General features: G+C 45.8%; 1 protein-coding gene across 1 annotated transcript in view; it reads right to left on the reverse strand.

The window, feature by feature from the left end:
* Positions 1-3,464: 3,464 nt before the first annotated feature.
* The window catches only part of LOC144755591 (hatching enzyme 1.2-like), a 196,357-nt gene continuing 175,435 nt past the window's right edge, over positions 3,465-24,386 (reverse strand). The window contains exon 10 of the mRNA XM_078644700.1: positions 3,465-3,526. The gene's annotated coding sequence lies outside the window, so the exon portion shown is untranslated. The remainder of the gene's footprint in view (positions 3,527-24,386) is intronic.

Consider the following 24,386-nt stretch of genomic DNA (forward strand, 5'->3'; position numbering starts at 1 on the left):
GTTTTATATTACTTACTTCTTTAAGCTCCTACTTCTTCCTCTAACTTTATTTTTTCCCTTCTAATTTTTTTCCCGACTCCGCTCACCCCAGAACCATGCCTAAGGGCACTAACGGCTCCAAGAAGGACAAGGCACCTGCACCCAAGACCCGCCTGGCTTGCGGCAGACTGCTGTAGTGTAGTTCCTATATTCCCAATAGGCTCTGCGCATTGGAATAATATATCCTATAGATATGACTTAGGTCTTAGGTCAGTAGGTCTCTATGGAATAAACTAAACCTAATTGTGAGTGCCAGCTAGCTCAGAGGTCACTAGAAACTTTCTATACTACACAAGAAGGGATTAGTTTCTGACAACCGCATAAACATGACAACTTTGTTTCCCTAGGAATGGAAAATATCTTCAGAGTCATAGAAACAATAGATAACTATTAGACTCAGTCAATCGGGCATGCTTAGTTTCTACAGAGTTGCAGAGAAATAGTGAGAGGGGTGTTTTCAATAAAAGATTTATTGAACAGTCTTCTTTCTCATGCAAGAGAGGTGAACTGCTACAATCGCTATACAGAATGTAAAGTATAATGCGTAAACAGAGAATAGTATTATAAAATAATACTGTAATAGCATTGTATGGGTTCTAAGCCATATAAAAATACATACATAAATAACACAGGCTAAAATACTCAACTGGTGCTTCTAAAATACGCCTACCCCAATGTACCTAACCTAAATCTAGTACGAGGGAAGCAGTAAGTATTGTTTAGCATAAGTTTTAGTTCTGACAAGAATTGCCAAAGGTTTCTCTAGGTTCTAATCAGCTCCACACCTTAGAATGAAGGAGGTTGGTATCTCTGTCTCGGACTCGATTTCCCAACACCCCACAAGGGGAGTCAGAAATACTGGAGTTGGATTCTCGGCAGAGGAGGACAGCTTCTTGTCAGTGTGTCAGCTGGAGAGTCGGCTTCCTTCGGCACTTGCTGTAGTGAGCTGCGTGGGGCAAGTTGGTCGTTGAACTGCACTGAACCACACCAAGCTTTGCTATAGCAAGTGAAGGTATATTTACACCTTGAAGGTGTTTAGGAATGCCAGCTTTGACGTAAAGTCGGGCATATGAACGTCATGGATAAACCCCTAAGGAATAGTTGTTCATGCATAATAATGAGTTTCTTGAAGAAATCAATATCCAGGCTAGGGGAAGTCCCTTCTGCTTAAGACTCTGGTTTTTCAAGAAATCGTTGTGACGTTGATGAAAGGATGGAAGTAGCCATGCCTGTATTTGAGCCGCATGGGCTATGCCTAAATAGGAGCTTGATTACCATGCCTATATAAGGGCAACGTGGATTGTACCTATATAAGGGCAGGAATCAGGAAAATTCATTCGGAATCCAAAACACCATACACCACTGTGCCCTGCAGGGGTGCAGGCCAAAGAGCTTTTGGCGAGGCGGGGTAGCCACCTTGGTTTTTTTTGTGCAGCGCCACCACCCCTTGACCATGGCAACAGGCGGCAGGCCTGGCTCCAGGTACCTGACCCAAGAGGGTCACCGCCAGTGGGCGAAGGTGCGCCAGGCTGTATTTCGGCAATCAGGGGTCCATCACCAGCTGGCCCATCAGTGGTCAAACATCTTGGATCGTGAGTAGGACCTGCTACGTGTTGAGGTTGTGGGGCTTGGTGAGTAGCTAATATACTAGTAGTATAAGTATTGTGTATAGTTTTGCTCCGAATAGCAAGAATACTGCTGCTTACATTGCAGGTAAATTAAGTTTCAAAATCTTCTGTTATTGTAGGACACAGGTGCTCGGTGCTGCTCTTACTTGTTTGCAACTTTGCACTCGCTGGGCTGATTATGTAAGAGTTTATTTAGAGAACTTAAGTTAGGTAATTCTATTGCTAGAGAGACTCTAGTCCTTCCTTTGCCCTCCTGTCACTAAGAAGAGATAGTGGTGGATGGATTGATAGGTTTAGTTAATATTAGTTGGTAATGTTTTAGAGGTCTGCGTGACGTATCCTCTCTGTTACTGAGTACTGCTTACCCCAGTCCTTGGTAGAACCTTTTGTAGTTTGTTTAGTGAGTAGTAAGGCTTAGCAGTGTCACTATCATAACATCAGACGCAACCACCAACCAACAATTTGGTGTATGCACACATTTATGCATGTTTCCTACACCTATGCATTTTTTAGGGCTAAATTGAAATGCAGACTTATTGAACAATTGGCCCATCTGGAATATGTGGGCTAGGTCAGGTGGTAGATAGATTTAGTTAGTATTCTGGAATCATAATGGAACACTGGATTAGTGTTCATAAATAATAAGAAGACTGTCTGTGAGTCCCGCAATAATAATACTACTAGCCGAACTGATGAGATAGGTCAATTTTATTGCAATTGTTGTTTCCTAAAAGGTTTTTTGATCGTTTTTTAAAATATTTTATTTGTTTCACAGTACACCAATCATTAATGTTTGTCTCTTTCTTTGTTATATCTTACATGATCAGCACCCAGGGGCAAGACGACGGGGTCACAGGCGGCGGGACAAGAACATCAACATGCCTCCCATGGCCAGGACGGCGACTATACCGAGGGCTCTGCTGCTGGCCCCAGTAAGTCCTCCAGTGGTTATATTAATAATGATATTTCCCTAACTTTTACTGCACTTTATTTTTTTCGAACTATTATTTCTGTTTCCAAATTTCTTTTTTCTAAATCTTCTTCGATCTAGACTGTTTCTAAATTCTTGTCGTTATTCCTGCCTCAAACTGCCTCTGCTATGAGCCTTTGACTCTCTGTACTACTACTATTAGTCTGTCTGTAGCTAAGCTTGCCCAGTTGGCCACTTTTTATTTAAAAGATTTTAAATCAAACTCAGATTTACCAATAGCTCTATCAACGGAGTCTATTCCTTTGGGTTGTCCTCTTCTGGTCTTCTTAATCTTTCTTGAGGCTTTTGGACAATTCCCACCAACAAAATGCCCAACCAGATACTTGACTATTTTTGATAGGATATACTACTACTGTTGTAGGGATTCTGCACAGCCACATACATAACTATGCACAAGGAAATAAGATGTTGGTGATGGGAGGTTGGACCTTCCTCACACCTCAGTCGGAGCGCCCAATCCCCTGACCGACTATCTATACTCTCTCATTAGGTCCCCAAACACCTCCCTAAGATACCCAATGATTACACAACCCAGAACATAATAACACCCATTCACTCACTCACTCGTGTAGGTCCACCACACCAAATACCACAGAGTCTTTGTGTAAGTTGAAGTTCAAAAGGTTTATTTTCAACTGACAAGCTATGTACGTTGTTCTACAATGCATATCATTATACTATACGAGCCAGCTACAAAATGCAAAATGCATAAGATTAAAACAATAAACATTGTTACAAGTCCACAGAAGCATCATACAAACGATCTCTGTGCGAATTCTGAGGTACCCCTCACCTTAGAACATAGAAGTACTGGTTACATCATAAGCTCTGCAAAGCTCTAGTTCGTTCCTAGAAGGGAATCATCCGCCTGTTATGAGAAAAATGGTGCGCGTTAGATAGTATAATGCAAGCACTTCTCAGTCATGCCAAAAAGTGTAGCATTATGCCTAAGCAATACGGACTGACCAGAACTTCATAACAAAGTTGCTTGTTATGGCATCTAAAAATGTGTAATTTTTTTTCGAGGCGTACTACCGACCACCACCAGTGCCAGGGCCAGCGGCGATGCGACCACTCCAGAGAGAGAGCAGGAGATGAGGCAGCGGAACCTGCAAGAGCTACTACTACAGGGGGTGAGCCAGCAGCAGTGGTGGGCGGTGGTAAGTTATGTTCCTTACTTATTGACATTACACTAGCGGGAAGGGTGTACTGTACACTCACTGTACTGTTGAGACTTAGTAAGTATGAAGTTACAGTGAACATTAGAAAACAGTTGAAGACACCCTTTAATTAGCAATGGCATTAGCAACAATTGCATTAGCAGCGTGAGTTGAGTAACCAATGGCCTCTTCTATCTGTCTCCAACTCAGCTGTGAGCTTTATGGAGAAGACTAAAAGTCAGATCAGATCAGATGACCTTGATGGATGTGTTGAACAAAAAGGGAAATAAGGGTGGAAGGAGGAAAGACAGGCAAGATGTAATATGACTGGCAGAGAAGGATACTTTGGCAGCATGCATAGATGGCTAATAGGAATCAGATGCATGGGTTGTTGAAGGATGGGTCGAAGGTCAAAGAAAAGATGCCTGCATGGGTGCCCACACCATATGGGTAGGATAGCAAGAATCAACAGCGGTGTGTGGGTCAAACTCAAAACCATGGCAAGCAAGGAAGGACACATTGGTGGTTGTTGGTGAAACAAACTAAGGTTTGTTGAGAGATTAGTAAGAATGTTAGACGTGTACTTTGAATGAATGGATGCCTGGATGTATAGATAGCATAGGTGGCGCTGTCACTGGATGCAGACCAGAGTCTTTGAAGAGATTGTAAATGAAATCGCGCCACAGTAGCAAAGCTGAGGGGAATATATAAGTTGTATTTTCAGAATACTCCCTTGACTCACAGTAGTTTGCAAGCACATCATATATATATTGTGTATGTATGTACTTATCAGCGCCTTCCTCCGACTTAGAGGACCACTCCCTACCTATATTAATTTTACTGTCAGCCAGCCTGCTATGGGTGTGGCCTATCTGTTGGTTAACAATCAATCAAAATAAAGTACCTCATGTGTCGGCCCATATATAAGCAGTGCTCATTGGATCAGATATATAATCTGCAGTTTTAGGTTTTGCCTACACAGTGCGCATGCACTGCATAGGAGAGAGACCTGTAGCCATCAGCACAGCTTTCCCTGCAAATACGTGCACGCGTTGCATTGCTTGCCATATGGTCGCACTCTCCTGCAAGGGAATCTTGAAGGCCCCATCCCCTGCTGCCGCACGAGGCTCCCGCTTGTTCCCCAATTTAACCTCTCCTCGCCCTCGTCCACTCACTCCCCGGCTTCCCTTGATCACTCATCGGTTTAATGGTTTTGCATGTTCACAAACACCAGTCAAGGGGCGGTGTGCACTAGGAAATGAGTCACAACTTTTAAGGAAGCAGATAAAACCGCCAGAGGATGAGAAAAAAATACATTGGGCCTCATTTATGAGGCTGTGCGTCACTTTTACGCCGCTGGTGCGTCACTTTTTGTGACGCACCAGTGGCGTAAAAAATGCGCCTTGTTGCGCCTTATTTACAAAATGACGCATCTAGGTAGATGCGTCACTTTGTAAACCCCTGCGCCACATTATACCTGCGCCAGGTATAATGTATGCAAGGGGGGCGTTTTGACGCAGAAAGGGTCATGGAAGTGACGCCGTGAAATCTATAAGATTTCACTGTGCCATTTCTTAGCCGCTAATGCGTCAAAATCTTACGCCTACTTCATGGCAGGCGGAAGACTGATGCAGGCACTAACAACATGGGACTTGCCCATGTGAAAGTGCACATTGCTGGAGTTGCGTCGCTTTTGTGACACACTCCAGCAATGCGTCACTTTTGCGCCTATAGATACGTCAGAAATACTGATGTATCTGTAACTCCTTGCGACATGATGCGTCATATTATAAATATGACGCATCAATCATGAGGCAAGGAGTGCGCTCTGAGAAGTGACGCATCGCTGCTTTCACGCAGCAATGCGTCATTTCTCATAAATGAGGCCCCCTGTGTTTGTGCTCCTTTCTTTGTATCATTTTAAACATTACCCTCTTTACTTGAGAATGTGGAAACGGCATTGGGCGCAGACTGTTTTCAATAAAAAGCTACTTTCTCCTTCTTTGAACGGAAACCTTGTACCCGTGTGAACACACAAAAATCGCAGACTGTGAAGCTTCCAAGAAATGCCCAACCCCCACGCGGCTGACCGCGGACTGCTGGGAGCAGACAGCGCGTGCCTCGAGATTAGGGTAGGGTTTACCACCTGAACATGTCCGTTTGCAGCGAGTCTTTCGATATGTACCTAAACACGCCACGTGCTATTAACATCGTGGTAAAGATATCACGATGAGTTAATGCTCTTTCGGCAGAAACGCATGCTCACTCTCAATTTAACCTTTTAAGCCCAGTTTAAAAATTAATATGATTAAGGCGAACATTCATTCATTCATTGTTATCTTTATTTCGGTAATTTATCACCATAAAAGAAATTAGTATCCATTTCATATTTGTAAAAACAATAAAACAGTAAAACATTTCAAGATACGTCAGAGGCCATAGGAATGTTCAATAATACAGGGTATCACATTTTACTGCGTAAAAATCAATGACCAGCTTTGAGGCGCTGACTTCTCAGAAACCACATCGCACCTAGATATTTAGCTACTGCAAAGACAATATGATCCGACAGGTCTGTTTTCAGCACTCTAAACGCGGCCAGACACTCTACAAACCCCAAATTCCTGCATATAGGGACAATCCATTTCTTGCGGGTCGCGTTATAGGCAGGACAGAAGAAAATAACGTGGAGCTCAGATTCATTGGCCACTCTGCAAGCCGGGCATAAGCTGTCTGCTGATTCGCTCCACTTACTAGTTAGAGCTCGAAGTGGAAGGGTCCCATGCCTCCATTGCAAATAGAGTTTCCTAAGTAAGGCAGGATATAATTTGTCCAGGGCTGGTTCGAAGCTGTAAATATCCTTGATGCGTAAAAATGACTCTGTGAGTGTCCCAAGGTTTTGCCGACGACAGAGTGCCGCTATTTTGCTGTCGTAGTAGACCTTTGCCAGTCTCTTTTTGGGAATTAAGGGACAAGCGGATGAAGGATCAGACCAGAGTGTCGATAGGCCTAGACCCTCCAACTCAGTTTTAATATATTTAAGCCATTTAATTTTCCCAGCATTGGGCATGGCAAGCACCTCCTGAAGCCCCTGCCTATAGCTAATCAGTTCTGGGACTGCCCACAGCCTACGCCAATAGACCAAGGGGCGCAGTGCCAGTTCTTCACCAAGGGGTCGTAACCCCAGATCTAACCTTAGTGGAACAAGGGGCGTGCTGGGCGGGAGTTCTACCACCCGCCTAATGAACTTGTTCTCCTCTCTAACCAGGTCTGGAGAAGCTACATGACCCCAGAGCTCACAACCATACATGGCAGCCCCCCTTGCCTGTGCCCTATAGATCTGTAGGGGTGGGCCAACGGGTTTGATTGATGACCTGTTTTTTCCCATAAGCTTCATGACCCCTCCCGAGTACTGGACCAATTTGAGTAGTGCTTTCTCTTGGTGTGTGCTCCAGGACATATTTTCATTTAGCATGACTCCAAGATACTCAAAGGTTTGCACCCTTTCGAGTCTACTTTGCCCGATGCTGGGGCTAGATCGTAGTTTTGGTGGGGGGTTAAAAACCATATATTTGGTCTTTAAGGTGTTGATTTCTAAACCGTGTTCCCCACAGAACTCCACAAAGCCGTTTAAAACGCGCTGGAGCCCCATTGGGGACTTTGAAAGCAGCAGGGTGTCGTCAGCGAACATAATCGCCGGCACCCTGCTGCCTGCCAACTTGGGAGCGTCAGAATTGACAACCCCATTCAGGTGGGAGATTACCCCGTTGACGTAGAGGCAGAACAGGGTCGGTGCGAGCACGCAACCCTGCCTTACCCCCCTGTCAACGGGGAACCGGTTCGACAGTGCCCCCTCCTTGCCACACCTCACCTGAGCAAAGTTGGCAGTATGGAGACAAATGATCATCTCCAGCAAGCCCTTAGGGACCCCCAATTTGGCCAGCACCTCCCAGAGCTTTCCACGGGGAACCAGGTCGAAGGCCGCCCTCAGGTCCACGAATACAGTGTAGAGGCTGCCCCCCTCCAGCTGTACCGTTTTCCAAAAGATGAGGGCGAGACGAAAGACCTGGTCTGTGGTGGAGACCTTCCTTCTGAACCCCGCCTGGAATGGACTCAGAATATCATATTCCAACATCCATTCCGATAAGCGATCCAGAAGTAACCTGGTGAAGAGCTTCTGGGAAACGTCTATCAGGCTTATTGGCCTGTAATTGGCTAGGAGCAGAGGCGAGCCCCTCTTAAATATGGGGACTATCTCAGCCCCCAGCCAAGTTGAGGGGACCGTCATGCCGTTCAAAATTGCATTGAACAGCACCCTCAAATACGGGGCCCAGATCTTCATTTCGTGCCTGTAGAGGTCGCCTGGGAGCTTGTCCAGGCCTGGCGCCTTTCCAGCAGCGAGGCCCATGATAGCCACAGTGATTTCTTCCAGAGTAAACCCATCCATCGGGGATGTACTTTCAGGGGGTTTGGCCATTGCTGGTTCAGGAAGGTTCCCCAATTGATCTAAATGGGGCGCGCTATACAAAGTTTTAAAGTGATCCTCCCACACAGCAGAAGCAATATTTGCATCTACTGTCGCTATAGGTTCAGCTGAGCCGTGCCTGACGATATGCCAGAATTTCTGGGCATCTCGAAGTGCAAGGGCAGCCGACATTTCAGACCAGTTGTCATGGTCCCATTCTATTTTGGCATTGCGGAGGATAAACTTATAGGCCAGCCGCTTTTCCCTAATCTTGCTAGGGGTTTCCTGGGTTTTAAGAGACTCCAGTAGGTCGGCCTTTGCTCTCCTGCAGGAAGCATTGAACCATGAGGCTCTTTTCCCCTTGGCCTTTTTCGTCCTGGCCACTGGGTTCAGTACTTCCGCTAGGTTGGAACAAAGCTCAGAGTGAATATCCCCGAGCACGGAGAGATTATCAGGGAAGGGTAACTGAGGGATGAGATCCCCAACTTTTTTCAAGGACAGGGACAACAGCCGCATATAGCCTCTGGATATTTTTGGGGTTCTCCACTAGTCTTGGCCATCTAATCCTGCGTCTATTGCTGGTGGCGACTAGACCCACAGGGAATGCTAAATTTTCTTGTGTGATACCCGTAGGCATTCCTTGGACAGCGAACCTCAGTGACAATGCGTTGTGGTCACTGTCAGTCCTTGTGACTATCGTGAAATCCCTCACTTTGGCCCAATCATTCGTTGTGACCAGGATATAATCTATCCGTGACTCATGCCCTGGTCTACTAAAAGTGGGCTGGGGTGGGATATCTCCCTTAAGCCGCCCGTTACAAGCCCTCAATGAATGGGATAGGGTAAGAGATGTTATTTGGGTGGCTAGGGGTGACCATGATTTTACTGGTGGACCCATCAAGATGGGTATCTCCCACAGATCGTCCTCTTCGCCAATTACCCCTTCCAAGTAATCCGGAAGGGGCTCGTACTGAATGTTAAAATCCCCGCCAACTATGAGTGATGGACAGAGGGTGGCAGAGTCGAGGAACAAAGCTAAGTCTTCAATTGTCCCTGAAGTGCCTGTAGACCCAACCGGTCTAGAGTATAGATTTATTAATGCTACACTCGCACCAGATGCCCACTCCAGGACAACACACTGAAGGTCTGGTGAGTTGGTTTCGAGATTTCTCGCCCTACATCCTAGGTGGGAAGATACCCAAATCAGCAAGCCACCAGACGGTCGGCCCTTCCCACCCCATTTTGCCGCGGTCGCAAAGGAAGCGTACCCTGTGCGGGACTGTTGTTCTATAGCCCACGTTTCTTGGAACAGACATATGTCATATTCCTCAATAAAATCCACCCACTCTGGGGAATCTAGTTTGTTGGCCAACCCGGCAACATTCCGGGAGAGTATCGAAACTGCACCGGAGGCCCCCGCCTTATCAATAGTACCAAGACCCAGGGAACACCTGCTTGTCCTGCACTGGCTGTACTTGGGACAAAACAGTCCCTCGATTGCCAGCGAACGTGTTGCAAACGGCGCCTCAGGAAGGGCGTTATCCTTGTTATTTTGGGCAGCTAAACCTGAGTTGGTAATATAATCTTTTGTGGGCTCAATGAGTATGCCCCCCCCACAAACGAACAAGTTGTTACTTGTTTTAAGCATATACCAATATGCGAGTTAGCAGGCTCGAGATAAAAAAACTATATTACAAAATTACATCATGCACACAACTTTTTGTTGCAACTGACGCTATCAGCGACCACAATGTGAATATAAGGGAATTTTATTTATTTGTACATTTGGAATTTTTTCCCCTAAAGCACGAACGTGATCCCAACTGTGTGCCAGAGGCGCCACAACTTATAGAACATCATTATACAATGTACATAGGTGGCTTATACATTGCATGGTGGTAGTTAAGAAAGCATAAGGTACCTAAATAGGTCACATGTTGCATTCAAGGCTTCTGCCGACGATGTTGGTGGTGCTTTGTGCCATTTTAAACTTGACTAGAAGCTGTGAGGGGTCAGTAAGGATTGAAAACAGTAATGTGAACCTGGGAGAAGAAAGGAAGGCAGACTGAAGAACGCAGTTTTCATGCATTGATATTCCTCAAGGCGCTAGTATCTCACCGGATGGAGCAAGAATGCTTTGTGGCCATCTGAACGTAGGCGCCTGCCAGCAGATAGTGAGGGCGAAAATAGAAATAGGAAGCAGAGAAGGAAACAAAACGAGTAGTCAAGGGAAGCAGGGACGGGGCGGAGAACGGGCTTAAATAGAGGGAAATTTAATTTGCACCCGCCATGCAAATACCATTCATCCAAGTACAATGGTTTAAATTGTTCATCCCTGAAACCCTGAAAATATTTTCTGTCTGGAGTTAAAACTAATATGGAAGAAGTGCAGTTAGAGACTTCAAGCAGTTCAAAAACTTACTTAACAAGCGTTGGCATAGCCAATAGGTCTTGCTTTTGGGACCTTAAGTATTTAGTTACACAGCACAATATCCTTAGTGCAACAACACCAACTGTTGAATGGCTAAACACTTGTAAGGTCCCAAAGGCGAGACCTATGGGCTATGCCAATGCTTGTTATAGTAGTCAGGGCAGGGTGAAAGTGAAATTAAGCATTTGCCCTTAATGTAACAGAGAGACTATGTCCTCCACAGTGACACCAGTAATAGAAAATGACGAGCTTCCCCACTGCAGACAGTAGTAAATATAACTAACGTGAGTCTGCTTCATGAGTCAGACTCGAGTATGTTTGTCTTGGGTGCAAGCTGAGTGAGCTGGCATGCCGGATCCAACAAGGTTATGTAATTTTGCTAACTAACAGAAAAAGAAGACTGGTGTACTGTGCCATAGTGCTAGTATAATGCCTGCAACTCCCACAAATGTTAGAGGCTGAGGAAGTGGGAGAACAGATACATACCACAAATTATATGTACTATGCTTGCTAGTGCTACAGCTACTATGCCACTATGTGTTGAATTAATCTTGTGTTACTGTTTTGCTAAGAGTATTGGTAAAATATATATTTTTTTCTTTCTTGATATAGCTCCTCCAAAATCAATGAGGAAGGAGTTGGCAGTCATGGCCCGGCGCCGGAAGCTGGAGACCATCTGCCCGAGTACCGTTGGAAGGTGGCTCTGCCGGAGGAGGAGGCTGCAGCAGCTGCAGCCTCCTCCAATGCCCCGGGCTCCAGCCAGGCCCCTCCAGTTGTTCGGCACCGTGGTCAGGCAGCCACCTGTCAGCACCTGCCACCAACAACATCCAGCACTACTGCTGCCGCCCCTGTGGATGCAACTGCAGGGCATATGCGCGCCGCATGGTCCTCCGAAATGTGCAACTGGAGGAGGAGCTAGAGGAGGCCAAGAAGAGGCTCATGGTCATGGAGAGCGACATCAGAAGATTACGAGCCCGCCGCTCAAGATCCAGTTCAATTGCCCCTTTTTTATAGGTTTTTTTGGTGGGTGGGAATCGGGCATTGCGTTTTTATGGACAATTGGACATTTGATTTTTTGGATTTTTTCGTTTTGGACATTGGTTGGGGTTAGGGAGAGGGGTGGGTCAGGTGTTGTGGGATTTTTTTACGTAGTTTATTTTTGTTAGGGGATTAAATTATATATATTTATACTTTACATACAATGTGGTTAATTAATTAATTGGCTGACTTTTGTAAGACACAAACAGATAGATGTGGTACCCCTCACTGAGTGACTTATCCTACTAGTACAGTCAGTCTCTCCTCCTCCTAGTCCATTATTATACCTCCCCCAAACATCTTTTCTTTCCTGACCTGTGATTGATGTTTAAGTTAGGTACTTCGATGGCTGCACGACGATGCAAGTTGGGTTTCCGAAGAGAATGCAGAATCAGATGCCATGGTTGTGGTGGTAGTAGTAGTAGACACTGGCAGTAGCATTTACAAAAAAAGGAAAATGAGACAGTCAGTCACCTGAGAGAGACTCTGGGAGGAGTAGTAGAGCAAAGTAAATAAACCATAATGGTGGAGGGGATAGCCTAGAACAAGTTACAAACTGTAGTTGTTTTCAAGTCACTCAACTAGGCCTACACTAGACACACGCGTAACCTGTAGCCTGTGTGTAATAGTAAGGATGACAATCGATGCTGCCAATTAATGATGAATGGATTAGGTTCCTTTGTTAAAATAGTTAACTCACAAATATACTTATCATCATGAGTGGGCAAGCTGAAGAAGATCCTCCCACTGCCTTGAAATTGAATTAGTGTTGCTTTTGCCATGTCCGCCCTAGCAAGCGTGTGATTAATTATCGGTGAACATTTAGTTTAGTCACACCTCAATAAATCACACAGCCCGGGGGAAGAGGGTTAGGGTTTGATGAATGGTTGGGAAGAGGGGTTTGGGGAAAGGTTTGACAAAGAAAAAAACAGTACACTTGGACAAACAACAAAGGAAACACATTCTTTGTAGAATACCATATCCATAAATCAGTTAAGGGTGAAAACGGAAATGCATGCATGATGATGATTGATAACTTGATGGTTAATGATAAGTAAAACTACCACTAGACAATTAGACAGTACAGGGCATCAGTCTATCAATATTATGCACTGTTCTGTTGTACCGGGCTTACATTTAAAGATATCAAAGAAATTTAAAAATAGCTCTAGGGATGAATTATAACTAAGCAAAGAGCAAACATAATTAATAATAACAATAATACACAGTCATAACGATTGAAGACAAAAAATGAATCAAATGATTTAAAAGATTATGACAGTTGATACTGTTACTGTGTTATCCTTGGTCCTCAGTCCCTTCCATGGATGTTCCGTCCATCTTTCTTGGCTGACGCCACTGCCTGCCTAGCAGATGTAGATTCATTGGTAAGGTAAGTGTGCATTGTTTTTCCAAGTAAAGCACAGGGTAAAAGCCTGTAAGTGTAAATGGAAAAAAGAAATGGGATGTTGAAATATCAATGAATTAAAAAATGCATCAATTACGGCTGGTTGCAACAAGAGAAGAGAACACTTTCAAGACTATGGCGGCATGGATAGGATACATCATGTCTCTGTTTACAGCATTTTAAGTTAAAACAACAGGACAGAGCAGGTCCGCGACACCGGGCGGTGAGTGACCAAACCTCTACTTAGCTTAAATTTTGACAGAGCCAGACAAAGCACATAACCAGCAACCTATAATTTTCTAAATTAAGTGACTAAATCAATGCACCACTGTCAGTCATACCACTGCACTCGACTCCACCACTACACAGACATGTAGGTCTGGTGTAGCTCTTGTTGACTTATGTTTACCTTTTATGCCACTTCATGAAATGCAGTTCTTCCATCAACCATCTCCGATCCTACTGACTGACTGCGAAGATAGTATGGTCATCATCATGGTGTTGTACGTGTGTTTTTGTCCAAGTCCAAATCAGTCTGTAGTGTACCGAGTAGAACTCGAAGTCCACATTCCATATTAAAAAATGCAACGGATATTGGCCTGCAGTAGTAGGAATACAATTTGGTTATTAAGCAAGAAAGGAAACATAACAATGACTGTCACTTGAGTCCCTTTGAGTTGGTAGATTAATTACGAGTACAGTTCAACTTCATTCATGCACAATGTGTCATCAACACAAAAAACAGCAATCACTCTGAGTCTGCATACAACGCATGCTATCATTACCTGTCTTGATCTTCGCTTTGGCCATCAGATGCCTCATTAGTTCATCTGACAGGTGTGTGTGTTTTTTTAGTGAGGCAGTGGCCTCATTATTACTCCACATACATTTTGAGTGTTAGTCGTTGTGTCGGTTTTCATATTCATCTGTGTCACTTTGTCGCTGTTGAAGTTGGTTCACATTGTCAGTGCTGTGAGATGGGCTGCGGCCTGCGTAGCGGTCATTGGTCATTTGAATTTGCAGAAATGAAACATGTCAGGCGTCAGGAAGTTTCTTTGAAGAGTCCTGTCTTTCTCTGCCAAGTACCTTCTGTTCTGACATTGATGAGCTTTTGAATGCCTGCTGACTCCGAGGCGGTAGCCTAGTTCTGACAGTGATGTTTTCGGCTCGGAATCAAAAGGCAGATAGCTATAGTCACGTTCCAATTGTTCTGGAGGGACTGTTAGAGGTAACATTTCTTGTACTGTTCTCCATCCAATGTCTGGCTTCAGGGAAAAAAATGCATTTAGGGCGAGTCAGGAAGATGGAGCAGGACTCTGAGGAGTAGACAGTGAAATGCACAGAGGTGCAACTCCAATGTGGAAATCAAATAACAAGAGAAGACGGTTGTGGTTCGAACCAGAAAGACAGAGACACACACAAATAAAGTAAGGAAGAAAGTAACAATTTGAAAGCCTAGTTGTCAGGGAAGAGGAGCTTGTCCTCAAACTCTGGTGGTTCAACCAGAAATAGCAGGCCATCTAACAGTAACAAATTACTTCTGTCACTTAAGTCGCTCTCCTCTTCATGCTGTGATTCAGCTATTTTGTACTCCAGTGGTATAAAGTGAGGAGAGAGACTGGTCCTTTTCACAGTTACAATGGCGCCAGCAGCACTTAAAAAATGCTCAGAAGACACACTTGCATCAGGGCAAGCCAGATACTTTAGCGCCAGCCTGCTGAGCACTGGCCATTGGCTTCTTTTCCCATACCAATACACCAATGGTCTTTGATCCGTGAAGACCTCTGTTGTGTCATCCAGATAGGCCTGGACCATCCACTCAATGTTCAGGGGTGCTCTGATTTGCTTGGCCTCTTTTGCCTTTGCATCAGCAATGGACTTACCATAACCTTTCCATAGAAACCAATCAGTTGCCGATTTTGATGTGGCTGATGATCCTGTTGTTGCTGTTGTTGATGTTATTGGTAGTCTTTGTGACTGCTGGGAGCCAAACGTACTGCTCTCAGGCTCTGAAGTAGAACTTGACTATGGATGCCCTGTAGTACTTGTTCCGGCCTGGGGTGGTGGGCAACTAATTAAGAGCCGTTTGTTTTTGAAGTCAGCGGCTTCCTCAGCTATCAAAGTTTTGTACTTGGCAACATCCACTTCTGAAAAAGGAATTACTGCATTACTGTTCAGCAATACTTTGTACCGTGGATCCAAAATTGAGGCAGTAATGTAATGTGGATGTGACACAATGTTATTTTGAATCCTTGTATTATCAGATAAGCAAACGGCTAAGGGGTCCGCCAAATAATATGCGTTTACTTTGTCATCCACACCTGCGTACGTTTCAGAAACCTCCTTCAGCTGTTGCTCTAGCATGTGCCACAATGGGATAGCTTTGCCCATAGTACAGTCCTCCCTGCTGACTTCACGTGTGAAGACCTCAAAAGGAAGTAGCATCTCTGTCAGGCATTTAACAAGGTCCCATTGGCCCATCTTAATGGTCATGCCTCTCACAGTAGGATTTCCTAATCTTTTCATTACATAAGCATAGAGTGGTGTGTACTGATCAAACAGACGATCAAGCATGTAATAAGTTGAGTTCCAACGTGTTGGCACCTCCTGGGTGGGTGCTTTGACTGGCATTTTATGCTCACGTTGATTGGCCCTAAGCTGCTTCCGGGCTTTAAAAGAATGGTTGAAATGTGTGCATATTCTTCTGCAGGTGGTCAGTAAGTTGCTGACTTTGCATTCATTTTTCAGAAATTCTTGAACAACAATGTTAATGCAGTGTGCCAAACACGGGACCCTGATATAGCCACCATCTTTCATGGCCCTAACTACATTACTGCCCTGGGACCCATCCCAGTCCGGCTTCCGCAGCAACCACAGCACCAAGACCGCCCTCATTGCCGCCACCGACGACATCAGGATCCTTATGGACAAAGGAGAAACAACCGCCCTAATCCTTCTGGACCTATCAGCAGCCTTCAACAGGGTCTACCACAGCACCCTAACAGCACGCCTCCATGAGGCCAGAATCCAATAGAAGGCCCTGGCCTGGACCACGACCTTCCTCTCCGGCAGAACCCAGAGCGTCCGCCTCCCTCCCTTCCGCTCCAAGACCACCAAGATCATCTGCGGCGTTCCACAGGGATCATCCCTCAGCCCGACGCTGTTCAAAATCTACATGCCACCTCTCGCCCACGTCGCACGACAACATAACCTCAACATCATCTCCTACGCCAACGACACCCAGCTGATCATATCCCTCACGAAGACCCCCACATCGCCAAAGCCAACCTCCATAGAGGAATGAAGGCCATCGCCGAATGGATGAAGGACAGCAGGCTGAAGCTGAACTCAGACAAGACGGAGGTCCTCATCCTCGGTCCCACCCCCTCAGCCTGGGACGACTCCAGGTGGCCAACAGCACTAGGAATGGCCCCAGAACCAACCGACCACGCACGCAACCTGGGGGTCATCCTCGACTCCACCATCTCCATGACCAGGCAGATCAACACCGTCTCCGCCACCTGCTTCAACACCCTCCGAATGCTCCACATGATCTTCAAATGGATCCCCCCGATACAAGAAGTACCGTCACCCAGGCCCTGGTCATCAGCAGACTGGACTACGGGAGCACCCTCTACGCAGGAACAACAACCAAGCTCCTGCGACGGCTGCAACGCATCCAGAACGCCTCGGCACGACTGATCCTCGATGTCCCCCGACGCAACCACATCACACCCCACCTGAGAGGCCTGCATTGGCACACTGTCAACAACAGGATCACCTTCAAACTCCTCATCCAGGCACACAAAGCCCTACACAATGCCGGACCATCATACCTCAACAACCTACTCAGCTTCCACCCACCCACCCGCAGCCTCTGCTCTGCCAACTTTGCCCTCGCCACTGTTCCACCCATCCGGAAAACCACCGCCTGGAATACCCTCCCTACCAACCTACGTCAGACCCAGCACATGCTGGCCTTCAGAAGACTTCTCAAGACCTGGCTTTTCGATCAGTAGCTACCCCCCACAGCGCCTTGAGACCCTCATGGGTATGTAGCGCGCTTTACAAATGGTAATGATTGATTGATTGATTAACTGCCTTAATCCGTGGCAACAAAAGCAATATTATGCCCTCTTGGGTGCAGCCACTCAAAGACCTTGCTGTTAAACTTATCCAAAATGTTTGCAGCAGTACGAGATTTCTCCATAGAAAACATGGCTACAGTTGCATGTTTGCGAGAGTCATTAAAAATCTCAGCAGTGTCAACACCTGCAGATATCTTTTCTCCAACACTCGAAAAAGAGATCCAGTGTGCAGTGATGCACATGTAATCAGTGGCTTGGAAACTGCTCCACATGTCTGTTGTCAGGTGGATACCCTGAACAACACTCTGTTTTAAGGCTTTTCCAAGCAATTGCAGCACGTCATGATGTAGTGCTGGATCAGCAACTCTGGCGAAATAGTAGCAGCTGGGAACCTTCCATTTTGGGCTAATGGTTGTCACAAATTCCAGAGAACCCACCCCTTCAACAAAAGAAAAAGGGAGAAGGTCCAGTGCTAACATTTTAGCCAGCTTTGCAATGTATAAACATGCTATTGGGTGTTTGCATTCATACTGCCCCTCTGGCCTAGTAAACATGCTAATAATGGTAGGCTGCGTGGTCATATTTTCTGTTAGGCTCAACGCCGCACTTCTTTTCATTGCAGTACTCCTTGGTGTCTCAGGCTGACTCTTACTCTTGTACCGCTGAAATATTGCTGATGATGTGGGCGGTACCACTGCAGTGCTGGGGATAGGGCTACTTTGTGTTCCACTACCAGAGAGAATGTCTCCCTCTTCTTCCGGTTCCACCGTGATCGGACCTTCTACTTGTTTATCCCCACCAACAGCAATGGTTCCAGTTTTTATGCGCCGAAGGTGGTCCTCCCAGTTGATCGAGTGGTGTTTTTTCAGATGGGTCGTTTGGCCTCCGGTACCATAGTTTGTACCAAGCTTACCCCCGACTAACAGAGGTATTACAAATGGAGCATATAGCAATGTTCTCCTCCTTTTCGCTAACCGTAACGAAGTCCCACACTGGAGAGCTTAACTTTTGTCTCCTGCTGGAGGTGCCACTTCCAATGCCGGATGAACTGGGGGGTCCAGTGCTAACATTTTAGCCAGCTTCGCAATGTACAAACGTGCTATTGGGTGGTTGCTTTCGTACTGCCCCTACAGCCTAGTAAACATGGTAATAATGGCAGGCTGCGTGATGTTCCTTTCTGTTAGGCTCAACGCCGCATTTTTTTTCATTGCAATACTCCTTGGTGTCTCGGGCTGACTCTTACTCTTGTGCCACTGAGATATTGCTGAGGATGTGGGCGGTACCACTGCAGTGCTGGGGACAGGGCTACTTTGTGTACCACTACCAGAGAGAATGTCTCCCACTTCTTCCTGTTCCACCATGATCGGAACTTCTACTTGTTTATCCCCACCAACAGCAATGGTTCCTGTTTTTATGTGCCGAAGGTGGTCCTCCCAGTTGATCGAGCGTTGTTTTTTCAGATGGGTCATTTGGCCTCTGGAACCATAGTTTGTACCAAGCTTACCCCGACTAACAGAGGTATTACAAATGGAGCATATAGCAATGTTCTCCTCCTTTTCATTAACCGTAAAGAAGTCCCACACTGGGGAGCTTAACTTTTGTCGCCTGCTGGAGGTGCCACTTCCAATGCTGGATGAACTGGAGGGTGTGCGTTGAGTTTGACTCTGTGCAGTACCACTACCCGCATCTACTGAGGTGGAGCTTGTGCTGGATGTAGGACGCTGCCGAGCCTTTGATAATGTAAATATGGAAGCTGGGGGTCGTGTTGGTGTAACCTGTGTTGGAGGTATGCGTGCTACATCCCTCGCAGCCATTTTGGATAGGGTAATAATGTTGGTCTACATCTCATCAGGCTGGGAGTGATGTTTGTGATGACTGGCTCATCATCATTATCCTGCTGTTCTACATCGACCTCCATAAGTGTAAGGATTTCTGGAACCTTCCTTTTCTCTTGCCTGGTCTTGGGATGTGTCTCCCTCTCATGCTCAGGTTGTTGTGGCTCTAAAGTGACATCTAGATCATCAGAAGGGATGCTTGGTGAAGAACTCGATGGATTAACCCTCCTTTTCCTTGCTGGGGATTTGGAAGACAAGGGATCTCCTGAATGAGTGGCTTCCTCTTCTTCCTCTGCATGAGGCTCAATTTCCTGAACTGCTCCTACTTCAGGAGGAACAACAACTACTATTGCCGGCGGTAATAGCTGCTGTTGTTGTTGTTGACCACTTATCTGCTGTGTTTCCTCCTGCGTTGATTGTGTACTACTTTGAGATAGCTATAAGTTTAGGTCAGGCTCAGCATCACTGGTTTCCACCATTAGGCTGGCTACCTCTTCCACACTCATCTGCTTGGGCCTGGGTTGGTGGGTTGGGCCCACTGATGCAGAGGTGCTGCCCCCAGCTTGGCCACCGGACACCGCCGCTGGAGGCGCATTTTTGGTTTCCCAAAAAAGCTTTTGGGCGGCACACCAGACTTAAGTGACACTTCCTTCTTCTGTTCCTTCTTCTCAATAGCAACTTTCTTGGTACTGGAGGACCTGGTACTTTTTCTTTGAGGGCATCTTCTTCAGATGTCAGCAGCACTCAGTTGCACAAGTTGCAGAGATGTCTCGTCAGGTCACTCACACGTCACGTCATGTACAGCAGCAGGACGTCTGTCTGGCACCACAAAGGGCGATGATGACACACCTCCTCCTCAGTCTTTTGTGCACCTAAAAGCAAAAAAGCCAGAAGAAAATCATTCGAACGATAGTACAATCAAACTAATATAATATATAACTTCTTAGTGTGTGGTGGTCACAATTATTAAATTTTAGTAACTCAGTGAACAACAACAGTGTAGCCATTTATGAGACTTTGACAACAAGGCCAGGGCTTTCCTGGTGTACTGTACTGTGTACACTCAGGAAGAATAAGAATAGCAAATAACAAAAACATAAATGTAGTGGAGCCTGTTTGCCCTAAATTTGTGCATCACAGTGGGATAGATGCAGCATCAGGGAGCAACAACAACACATACACATGCAAAAAATTTATTTATTTAACGCACCCAAAAACTGAAATATACCCTAGAAAAAACCCCCACATTTTGCAATTCAATCCAATGCCATCCATGCCATACATTATGTTAAAATTCAACAGACAACTCAAAAACAGTTGTTTAACTTTCATGCACCCATGATGATTGATGAGTACCTCTGGGCCTACTGGCAGACCACGCCACAAGCTTGGAGGCCTGTGGCAAAAGCACAGTGGTTGGTCCCACAAAATGGTCACCACCACTTGGTCAGGCCACCAACAAAAACAAGAAAAGGAAAACCGTTTCGCTAACCGTAACGAAGTCCCACACTGGAGAGCTTAACTTTTGTCTCCTGCTGGAGGTGCCACTTCAAATGCCGGATGAACTGGGGGGTCCAGTGCTAACATTTTAGCCAGCTTCGCAATGTACAAACGTGCTATTGGGTGGTTGCTTTCGTACTGCCCCTACAGCCTAGTAAACATGGTAATAATGGCAGGCTGCGTGATGTTCCTTTCTGTTAGGCTTTTTCATTGCAATACTCCTTGGTGTCTCGGGCTGACTCTTACTCTTGTGCCACTGAGATATTGCTGAGGATGTGGGCGGTACCACTGCAGTGCTGGGGACAGGGCTACTTTGTGTACCACTACCAGAGAGAATGTCTCCCACTTCTTCCTGTTCCACCATGATCGGAACTTCTACTTGTTTATCCCCACCAACAGCAATGGTTCCTGTTTTTATGTGCCGAAGGTGGTCCTCCCAGTTGATCGAGCGTTGTTTTTTCAGATGGGTCATTTGGCCTCTGGAACCATAGTTTGTACCAAGCTTACCCCGACTAACAGAGGTATTACAAATGGAGCATATAGCAATGTTCTCCTCCTTTTCATTAACCGTAAAGAAGTCCCACACTGGGGAGCTTAACTTTTGTCGCCTGCTGGAGGTGCCACTTCCAATGCTGGATGAACTGGAGGGTGTGCGTTGAGTTTGACTCTGTGCAGTACCACTATCCGCATCTACTGAGGTGGAGCTTGTGCTGGATGTAGGACGCTGCCGGGCCTTTGCTAATGTAAATATGGAAGCTGGGGGTCGTGTTGGTGTAACCTGTGTTGGAGGTATGCGTGCTACATCCCTCGCAGCCATTTTGGATAGGGTAATAATGTTGGTCTACATCTCATCAGGCTGGGAGTGATGTTTGTGATGACTGGCTCATCATCATTATCCTGCTGTTGTACATCGACCTCCATAAGTGTAAGGATTTCTGGAACCTTCCTTTTCTCTTGCCTGGTCTTGGGATGTGTCTCCCTCTCATGCTCAGGTTGTTGTGGCTCTAAAGTGACATCTAGATCATCAGAAGGGATGCTTGGTGAAGAACTCAATGGATTAACCCTCCTTTTCCTTGCTGGGGATTTGGAAGACAAGGGATCTCCTGAATGAGTGGCTTCCTCTTCTTCCTCTGCATGAGGCTCAATTTCCTGAACTGCTCCTACTTCAGGAGGAACAACAACTACTATTGCGGGCGGTAATAGCTGCTGTTGTTGTTGTTGACCACTTATCTGCTGTGTTTCCTCCTGCGTTGATTGTGTACTACTTTGAGATAGCTATAAGTTTAGGTCAAGCTCAGCATCACTGGTTTCCACCATTAGGCTGGCTATCTCTTCCACACTCATCTGCTTGGGCCTGGGTTGGTGGGTTGGGCCCACTGATGCAGAGGTGCTGCCCCCAGCTTGGCCACCGGACACCGCCGCTGGAGGCGCATTTTTGGTTTCCCAAAAAAGCTTTTGGGCGGCACACCAGACTTAAGTGACACTTCCTTCTTCTGTTCCTTCTTCTCAATAGCAACTTTCTTGGTACTGGAGGACCTGGTACTTTTTCTTTGAGGGCATCTTCTTCAGATGTCAGCAGCACTCAGTTGCACAAGTTGCAGAGATGTCTCGTCAGGTCACTCACACGTCACGTCATGTACAGCAGCAGGACGTCTGTCTGGCACCACAAAGGGCGATGATGACACACCTCCTCCTCAGTCTTTTGTGCACCTAAAAGCAAAAAAGCCAGAAGAACATCATTCGAACTATAGTACAATCAAACTAATATAATATATAACTTCTTAGTGTGTGGTGGTCACAATTATTAAATTTTAGTAACTCAGTGAACAACAACAGTGTAGCCATTTATGAGACGTTGACAACAAGGCCAGGGCTTTCCTGGTGTACTGTACTGTGTACACTCAGGAAGAATAAGAATAGCAAATAACAAAAACATAAATGTAGTGGAGCCTGTTTGCCCTAAATTTGTGTATCACAGTGGGATAGATGCAGCATCAGGGAGCAACAACAACACATACACATGCAAAAAATGTATTTATTTAACACACCCAAAAACTGAAATATACCCTAGAAAACCCCCGCACATTTTGCAATTCAATCCAATGCCATCCATGCCATACATTATGTTAAAATTCAACAGACAACTCAAAAACAGTTGTTTAACTTTCATGCACCCATGATGATTGATGAGTACCTCTGGGCCTACTGGCAGACTACGCCACAAGCTTGGAGGCCTGTGGCAAAAGCACAGTGGTTGGTCCCACAAAATGGTCACCACCACTTGGCCAGGCCACCAACAAAAACAAGAAAAGGAAAACAAGACAGACAATGCAGGCCTATGGCAAAAGCACAATGCCTGGCTTCTCAAACTGGCCGCCACCGGAACAGGAAGTTGGAGTCTCTGGGGAACTTCCTCCCTCTTTTAAAAAATTGTAAAAAAAAGAAAAATGACTCCATGCTCGAAAAACTACAGCCAAATGACAACCTGAGGAGTGTTTTTAGCAAAATGAACAAAATCATCATTTTCGAGAAGGTTTTATGCTGCTGACTGACTGACTGACTGACTGACTGAAGTACTTATAAAGCGCTCGAATGCCGTGGCGTCTTGGCGCTGCAGTGACGAGGGGAGCGGTGAGAACAGATCTTAATGTGAGGAAAAAAGCCAAGTCTTCAGTGCCTTTCTAAAACAGAGTTTGGATTTTTGTGAGCACAGAGCAGGAGGCAGAGAGTTCCATAGTCTGGAAGCTTGGTGCGAAAAGGACCTGCCGCCCCATCGCATTCTTTTTATTCTTGGCTGACATATCAGATCAAGACTGGCTGACCTTAACGTACGTGAAGGCAAATATCGAGGGAGGAGTTTGGACATGTCTTTTGGTCCCGTGCCATGCAAGGATTTGTGGACTAAACAGAGGGCCTTAAACTGTATTCTGGATCTGACTGGGAGCCAGTGAAGTTCCTTGATGGCTTTGGACATTGGATGGCGGTAGGGTAGATTTAACAGAACCCTAGCTGCGGCATTTTGGATCGCCTGAAGTTTGTTCAGTTGTTTTTCTCCTGTGCCCAGATAGAGTGAGTTGCAATAGTCCACTCGGGACATTACCAATGCACTCAGTACAGTTTTTTTAGTGTTGGAGGGATGTAGGGTAAAACTTTCCTAAGAACTTTAATGGTGTAGAAGCAGGTGGAGGTAACCTGGTTAATCTGAGCTTTACAGGAGAGATCTTTATCCACCAAGAAGCCAAGATTTCTAACCTTGTCTGCAGGACTAGGGCAAGTGCCTGCCTCCGGAGGCCACCAGAGGTCGCTCCAGACGGATGATTTCTGACCGAATTCGATTATCTCGGTTTTGTCCGTATTCAATTTCAAAAAATTACAGCTCATCCAGTTTTTTACACCGAGAAGGCATTTCTTAAAACATTCTGCCGTAGCTTCAATGGACTGGGATACTGACACTATAATTTGAGTGTCATCTGCGTAAGACACTAATTGCAGGCCATGAGATTGGATTAGGGCAGCTAAGGGGGTCACATATAGGTTAAACAGGGTGGGCCACAGCGCCGAACCCTGAGGGACCCCACCGGGGAGGGAGAACTCATCTGATTGTAAACCTTCCCAGTGTACTTGCTGGATTCGAGAATCCAGAAAGGATGTTAGAAGAGTTAGGGCAGTACCAGTAAAGCCTACGGTTTTTAATCTATTTAATAGAATCGAGTGGTTCACGGTGTCGAACGCCGCCGTTAGATCTAGTAGGATCAGGGCCGTTCTACCACCCTCGTCCATTTTTCTTCGAATGTTTTCGGTTG

This window comes from Lissotriton helveticus, chromosome 5_1 (assembly GCF_964261635.1).
Source record: "Lissotriton helveticus chromosome 5_1, aLisHel1.1, whole genome shotgun sequence".
In the NCBI taxonomy this organism is placed as follows: Eukaryota; Metazoa; Chordata; class Amphibia; order Caudata; family Salamandridae; genus Lissotriton; species Lissotriton helveticus.